This window comes from Lycium ferocissimum, chromosome 7, assembly GCF_029784015.1.
Source record: "Lycium ferocissimum isolate CSIRO_LF1 chromosome 7, AGI_CSIRO_Lferr_CH_V1, whole genome shotgun sequence".
NCBI lineage: Eukaryota > Viridiplantae > Streptophyta > Magnoliopsida > Solanales > Solanaceae > Lycium > Lycium ferocissimum.
In genome coordinates, this window is record NC_081348.1 from 69,081,262 (window position 1) to 69,089,668 (window position 8,407).

Sequence of the window (8,407 nt, forward strand, 5' to 3'; positions counted from 1 at the left end):
ATATGAGATGGAAGATATTTCAAAAAGTCATACTAATAGTAGCGATGAAAGTTGACATGGCAATAGAGGTACGGATGCCCTCTAGGAATAAGTTAAGCGTAGAAATGAGCGGACATAGGAAATAAGACGTCGGTGGAAATACGGTAGTAAGAAATTTGGAAGGACTTGTGCTACTAGATGATGATTTAGAAAGAATCGGCAGGTTTGGATAAGGTGACATGACTAAGACAAGGGTGTGAAGGAAAAAGAATTGTGACGAATAGGAATGTATCGATCGATAGGCGGAAAAGGTCTTTGTGGGGACGCTTTAAAATCGGTAAGGCTCAGACGTGCTCTAGGGTATGTAATGAAGGTTGTGCGGTGAGGTGGACGCGATTATATCGGCATTAACGCACCCGATTTTATTAAAGTCTCAAGGTTAAGCGTGCTCGAAGTGAGAGAAATTTCGGGATGGGTGACCCCGGGAAGTTTTCCAAAAATCCTACAAATTTGACGTAGGAGTGAATAAGAGATTGGAGTAGTCTAAGAAAGGTTGGAGTATGGAATGGTTGGAAACCTTAAAAGGACACGTAGGATGGTATGAATCGAGGTCGGTGAGGAGAAGGAGCTAATGGAGAGAAAGGAATTAAAAGGAAGCGAGACAACGGTTAGTAATAGGTTATGACGTATAAGCGAGAGTACGAGTACCGAAGCGACGAGGACGGTGAAAGGCTAAGTTATAGACATGACATAGAAACGGTGTAGCGAATGCTAGAGAATGATTGTATCGGTATGACACGGATAAGATGTGAGCGAATAGAATACGTTACAAAATGAGAATAGGACTATATAAAAGTAGTGCGATCTGAGAAATGACAAGTGTTGGTAGCATAAGATTTCCTATAGATTGGAATTGGGAATGAGGATGAGGGCATGAATGGATAATGGTATAGGTACACCCCCAAAGGGGGAAGCGGTGAGGGAAATGCAAGGATGGGATAGAAACGGTTGATACGGTAGTATGTGTGATATGGATGCTTGGGCTACAAATGAAACCCCCTTCATGGAAACAAGTTAGTAAGATCGGAAAACCGGAACAAGCGGATCGGAATCGAACGGTATTTAAGTCGGTGTGAGAAGTTTCGCCTGAGACTTTAAAACGACATGACGCCGGAAGTGGACGTGTGGTAAGGAAAAGAGTATGACAAGAGAATGCTTGAATAGCTTAAGAAATAGTATGAGGGATGGCAATAGCTGTAAAAAGGGAGCTCCCCCAAGGTACTTATACGACCCTGTGAGACTAGTTAAACATTCGAGGACGAATGTTCTAAAGGGGGGAAGGATGTTATGCCTCGCGTTTTTGTACGTTTGGATATTCGAGGAGCTAATGGCGGAAGGCTAGGGACAAGGCTATTTTGGGACACGAAGACGAGACTTTTAACTACGAATCTATAATAAGGCGTGAGTTGCTTGTAAGCATTATTGGTATGGAATATTAAGGAGAACATTTGGGGCCAAAAAAGTGAATTAGAGGAAGTTGTAAATTCATGAAAAAAGAAAAAAGTGGCCATGTGGCCGGCCACATAAGATGTGGGCCATGGCACACATGGATGCTATATATATGAATAGGTGTATGTACAATTCATTACCATGCAAGATTTGTTCATCTTTTATGCTTGAGGAAATTTCTAGAAAAATCAAGGAAAGTTGGAGAAAAATTGAGAAAAAATAAAGGGGCACATGACCGACCATGCTGCTTGTATTTATATATATATATAGATGCATGAGATGAAAAAACAAGGCACAACTCATCATTCATTTACTCTAGGAACTTGAAGGGAAAAGAAAAGAAAAGAGAGAAGGGAGGTTCGGCCAAGGGCTGGCCGAACAGGGTGCCTCCCAAGTTTGGTTGAGAAAAATTATTTTCTCCTTGTCTCTCTACTAATTAGAAGGTCCTCGTCGACGTGGAGTGATCGTTGGAACAAGGCAACCGTTCGTTTTAGCTATGGGAAGTCCTAAGCCCAGGAATGAAAGAGGTGGAAGGAAAAGGTGAGGTTCTATCCTCTTTTGCATGTTTTATGAATGTTTTGGATGTGTTGTGATATGTAGAAATGAAGGAAACCATGAAACTATATTTGTTGAAGTTGTAGCCGTGTGTGTATGGTTGTGTGGGAATAAAGAACTAATTGTGTTCAACATGTTTGTGCATTGTTGTAATGCGTAGAAAATGAATGAAACTCATGAAATTGTATGTGTGGAGGTTGGCCGTGTATGGGCTGGTTTGGGGCTGCCATGTTAAACTAATTTTATGTAATATTTGGTTGTTGTTTATTGTGGATTAGGTGATGAAAAGCAGAAGGTTTAATAACTTCAAGTTGAAGTTGTAGTTGTTTGTGGGCTGATTTGCAAGATAATGTGAATTAATCTGACTTACACATGTATTGATGAAAATGATATTGCTAACATATAGGATTGTTGATATAGTTTATGAGTGGGAAGGAAAGAAATGTGTTGTTATTATTCTTATTGAATTGGAAGGTGTTGGGCGAAGTAGTATGTTGATTGAATCGTTTTGAAAGTCATATGAATTGAATTGAATCGAATTGAATATGAATGGAATGTTGTTAGTAAGATTGTTGGCATTGTTGTTGATATTGTGGCCGAGTTCCATTCTCGGGTTGTTGTTGTTGAATTGGGCCGAGTTAGAATCTCGGGGATGGCGCATTTATAGGGAAAATGCTACCGAAATTTTGGTAGACAAGTGTTACTTTGAGAATTTACTTTTAGATGCTCAAGTTAACATTTGGTAAATGTGACCAATTTGTAGATTCTGGTGGATTTGGAACTTGAATTTGGAGTCGCGCGTGAGGGCGAGGAAAAGGTATGTAAGACTTCAACTTTCCTTCTTTGGCATGTCTTAGACGTCATAGGCTTGAATACGTGCCTCGGGGACAATTCATTTCCTAGAAATCCGAGATTGAAATTAGTTACTATTCGATTCGAGTACAGAGATTGAGTAGATGTTCACGAAAAGTTGAAAGAAATTTCTAAACACCTAGAACTTTGAGAATAGGATCCGGCTACCCCTAAAATTCTCATAAGTAATGTCAGAGATTATTATACGTAAAGGTATACGCCACCTCATTTGATTCGGGGGGCCCCTCTACCCAGTTTCCTTCCATAGTCCCCTTGGTTTTTTTTTTGTACTAGATTACAAATTTTAAAAAGTTATTTTTTTTGCTTTTTTTCCAAAAATACATGTTCGAGATCCTATATGATTCTCTTCCCCATCCTGAATGTTTTCCCACGAGGTTATTAAAAGGGTTTAAAACCCGATTTCAAAAGTTTTTCCCAAAAGTGAAAACGGGGAAAATTTTATAAAAAGTAAGGGGAAAGTTTCCACCTTTTTGCCCCAAAAATTATAGGGGTGATAATACACCCCCTGTTAGGCGGGGTACCGAACGGGGGTTATATGAAAAAGAACGGTTTTTTTCTAAGCGATAAAATATGATTTTTTATTTGAAAATTTAAAAATCAGATTTTAGTGCCACACGAGATTATCAGCATTTTCATAATTCCCCTCGAATGGTTCAGGAAGTCTCCCTCGTTTTTCCTTCGGGGAGACCCATCAGAATTTTTTCATAACCCAAACGGAGGTTCCCCCCTTTATGTTTTAGGAGTTAACTTTTCTTTGGGCTCTCTGTCTTTTAAAATTTATCTATTTTTGATTGACAGTGCCTACATGGCCGGGGAAAAAAACCGGCCTTTTCCCAAGGGTGGCCGGGGGACAATTTATGGGGTGTTTCCCCGGGCGCAGCCGGGTGCGGGTTTAAAACGTTCCATAGGGCGGCGCACCCGTCCCCGTGGTCGGGCTTCTTTTATGTTTTTCGAAAGAAAAGTTTTTAAAAAAAGTTTTTTAAAAAAAAAGTTGGATGGGATCCGCCCCGAGGCATTCGACGTAAAGGCTTCTTTCCGTAATTTTGTATTGTTATTGTTATTATCCATTTTTAAATTCTTGATTATGTTGTTATTCCCCCTTAATTAATTTTGCGATTTTTTTTTGGGGGCTTTTCTCTTGGGCACCCCACCGAAGCTAGTATAGAAGATGCCCCGGGGGTTGGGCTCCCGTGGAGTGCCGGGTCGATGATATGTTGGTTAGAATTTTCAAAGATCGTGGGTTTGGGGTTGTCACGTGCGGCCCCGGTGATGTTATTATGTTTACGCACGAGTCTTATGTGATGTTGATTTTCCCTACAAAAATTTTTTTAGTGTTCATTTCTTGGTTCATAAGTTTATATGTGTAATAAAAGTCATGGTTCGCTCGGCTCGAATAGGGGTGGGGTGCCCTCCCCTAGTAAAGTCGGGTAAATTATTTCTTCATAAGACGTTGGGCTCTTCTTTGTTTCGAGCCCCCGTCCTGTCAGTATAGCAATAACCTCTTTATGGGTCAAATTTTTCTTGAACATCCCCAGGAATGATTAGTAGGATCCCCATACATTTCAGCTTGAGACATGGAAAACGGGGTTTAATTCCGTTGGGTAAGTTAGTTTATATCCCCTTGGCCTTCTTGCGGATAACCCGGGGCCCAATTTCGAGGACTCCACCTTTCTTACCAAATCTCTCACGCCTTTCTGGTGTATTTTTAAAGAATACCCATCTCAATTTGAAATTATAAGTCTCGCCCGGGGTTTTCCAAATTTTTCGGCGCTTTTGTCTTAATCGATCTGAATAAGCTTAATATTTTCCTTTGCTTGTTGAATCGTTCTGGCCCTAAAATTGTATCTCCCAAACTTTAAACCATCCTTTGGCGATCTACACTTTCTTCCATATAAGTTTCATCGGGGCTTTTTTAATGGGGGTGGTAGCTATTGTTGGATAAAAACTAATAAGAGGTAAGTGGTCTCCCGTCCCAAAAATCAACCGCATCTCGTAACATACCCCCCAATCGACAGGCATTTGGCTTGCCCCGTTATGGATGAAATGTTATACTAAGTTTTACCAGTCCCCAAGCCTTCTTGGAAAGTTTTAAATTGGGGCTTGGGGGGCCCTCGATCGTGATAATAGCATGGACCCATAAATCGTACAATCTCTTTGAGATAAATTTTGCTAATCTTCTTTAATATGTAGTTGGGGGGAAAAAAAGATGATTTGGGCCCCTTCCCGATCACCTCATGGAATCATACTTACTTGGGGAAAGGGAACCCCAAAATTAAATCCATTTGATCCCCCCCGGAATCCCTTGCTAGCAATAATCCCCCGGCTTTTGATGTTAATTTTCACTTTTGGTAATTTGGCTTGAGCTAAAATTGCGATACCCTTTTTCCTTCCTCTCCAAATTTGTTGCAAGACCCGATACATCTGTCGCCCCCGGATGAATGGAATCGAGAATTGGCTTTTCTTGAATCCCCCGGGGTGGCTCCAAAATTCGGAACCAAACCCGCCGGTGTCTGGAACTCCCTTTTAGAAATTTCGGCATTCTCTTTTCTTTGTATCTCGATAGTGAACGGGATCTTCTATTGACGCTCTTTCACCCCCATATCTAAGGATGAAATAGTTGAAATATTAATACCTCTGCCCAGTCAAATTGGGGAACCCCAAGCTTAGCTAGTTAGTGGAGCTCATGGTTAATTCTTTTTTCTCGAAGGAACCCATAAACTACCCATTGATTTGCGGCTAATGCAAACCCCCTTTCATTTCCCTTTGGGGTATAAAATACTCCCTCATAATCTTTTGAATGTGCTTGCCCTTGCCGAAAATTCAACTCTTTCTATTTGAAAATATATTGGAGACTTTTGTGATCGTATAAATATCGACAGAACCCATACAAGTAATGTCTCCTATCTTTATGCGTGGATAAAGCGACCAAATTTAAGATCATGGTCGGATAATTTCTTTCATGTTTTAGCGCCGAAACTAGGCAATGACTTTACCGTTTTCAACCCTCCCAACCCTTGCCGAGCTCCCCTACCCCCCCTTTTGGACCTTTAGTGTGGGGGGGTTTAAGTTAATCATCCTTAAATTTTTGGCTCGTTCACAAAGGGGCCTTGAAATTTTTAGATTTTGAGTTATTTTGACAATGGTCTTTTAAATAAAGAAAAACCCCCCCACAAATCCTCTATAATAACTCCCCAAGAAAACTAACTTCTGGGGTTGTCCCGGCCAACTTCAACTTTTTTGATATAATTTTAATCCCTTGGAAATAATATGGCCTAGAAATGTCCCCAATTCAGCCCAAAAATAATATTTTGAAAATTTGGCATACAAATTTACGAGTACGAAGAATCCCAGGGCAAAGGAAAAATTTCCGTGCCGGTCAAAAAGCATACGAATATCATCAATAAACATGATCACGAAAAGTCTAAATGGGGAATACATTATTTATCAAAATTTATAAACACGGCCGATCATTTTAACCCAAATGCATTACCCAAAAAATTTTAATGGCCCTATCTTGTCGAAAATTATTTTGGAAAATTTTTTCTCGACAATGACTTAATGATTCCGACCTTAGATCGAAGAAAAACCCTTGGCACCCCCAATTGGTCAAACAAATCATCGATTCCGGGGGAAAGGGTACTTATTCTTAATCGTAACCTTATTCGGTCTTTTTAATTAATGCACATCCCTAGGGAACCATCTTTCTTTCTCCAAATAGAAGGGTTCTCCCCCTGATGTGGGCCCAATAAAACCTTTTTTTGAGCAAATCCTTGGTTTTGCCTTTTGCTCTTTAATTTTGGGAACCTTCTATGGAGGAATAGAAATAGGCTTGGCGTCCGGCAATACATCAATAGCAAAATCAATCTCTCTTTCCAAAGGAAGATCGGGAAGCTCATCTGGAAATTCATTCACTACCAGGACAGATTGAAAAGTCGGCGGCTTTGCTTCAGTATCATGAACTCAAACTAGGTGATAAATATAGCCTTTAGCTATCATCTTCCTTTCTTTAAGGTAGGAAATAAACCTACCTCGGGAGACGCCGTATTACCTTTCTATTCAAGCACGGGTTCTCCGAAACTAGAATCAAACAACTTTCATTCGACGATCAACATTAGCATAACATGAAGCCAACCAATCTATACCCCGATCATATCAAAATCTAACATTTCACTCAATTAAATCGACTTTAGTACGACGATCACATTTGCAATTATACAATTCTTGTATACTTGTCTAGCTATCACGGGATCACCACCGGAGTAGATGCCTCAAAGGATTTAATTGGCTCGGTCTCGCACAATACGACCAGCAATATAAGGAGTAATGCAAGATAACGTAGAACCCGGATCTATCAACACATAAACATCATTAGAGAATATAGTCAATATACCTGTAACCACATCCGGGCAGGACTCAAGATCCTGACGGCCGGCTAGAGCATAAATACGGGCTGAGTACTACCTGAGCTAGATGCTCCCCCTCTGCCTCTACCTCGTCCTACTAGAATCTGGGGAGTCTGCCCTATCGGGCGTACAGAAGAAGAACCAGTCGTCGATCACGTGGGCCGAACCCCAACTCTACCACTCATCGATGGATAATCTCGCATCTATGCCCGAACGCCTAGGCGTAGCAAGCATCGAACCTCGAGCGACCGGGACCGAATGTAACTACCGCACGGCTACATCGCGGTGCCGGTGGTCTCCTCCGGCTATAATCAACCCCAAACCGAGAACCGAGACTCTCGAACTCGACCGCATCTGAATGAATGGAGCGGCGAATCTCCCTTTCGAAACTGAGGAGGTGCACTAGTCGTCGGCGGCCTAAATATCTAAATGTGTCGCGCTTGATCCCCCTCTATAGTCACACCGTACATATAGATCGAGCCTTACTCGCCTCTATCAATATCGCGCTCACTCGCTTTGCGGATGTTGCTCTTTCTAGTTCGGGCATGGGCCGAATACGGGAAATATCCATCCCTTCTTCAACGAGTACTCTACAATCCTTGAATAAATGTGGCCCTAAGCCTCTCAAAAACCTATGCACTCTATCTCCCGTGTTGGCCACCATAGTCGGAGCATATCTAGCCAATAAGTTAAAGTGAAGGCTATACTCCCGGGCACTCATGTTTCCCTGCTTCAAATTTATGAATTTATTCGCTCTGGCCCGACGAACCTCGGGTGGCAAATAGTGGCAGATGAAGGCATCTACAAATTCGTGCCAGACAGGGGGAGGTGCATTTTTCTTACTTGAAGATACCCAATTATTATTGTTATAACCCGTACTTTGTACGTTGGAATATTCCAAGTCGGTTGCGACAAGTTAAGGATAAGGTTGCAATTTTTTTCGATTTTATTAAAAATACATAAGTTGCATATTCATCTTTTTATTGGGAGGAATGTTAAGGGTAAATTTTGAATAAGGAAATTTACCAAAGATAAATTATGGAAAACTAGACATTTCATGAAAATTTGGGGCCAAAAGTGAAAATTTG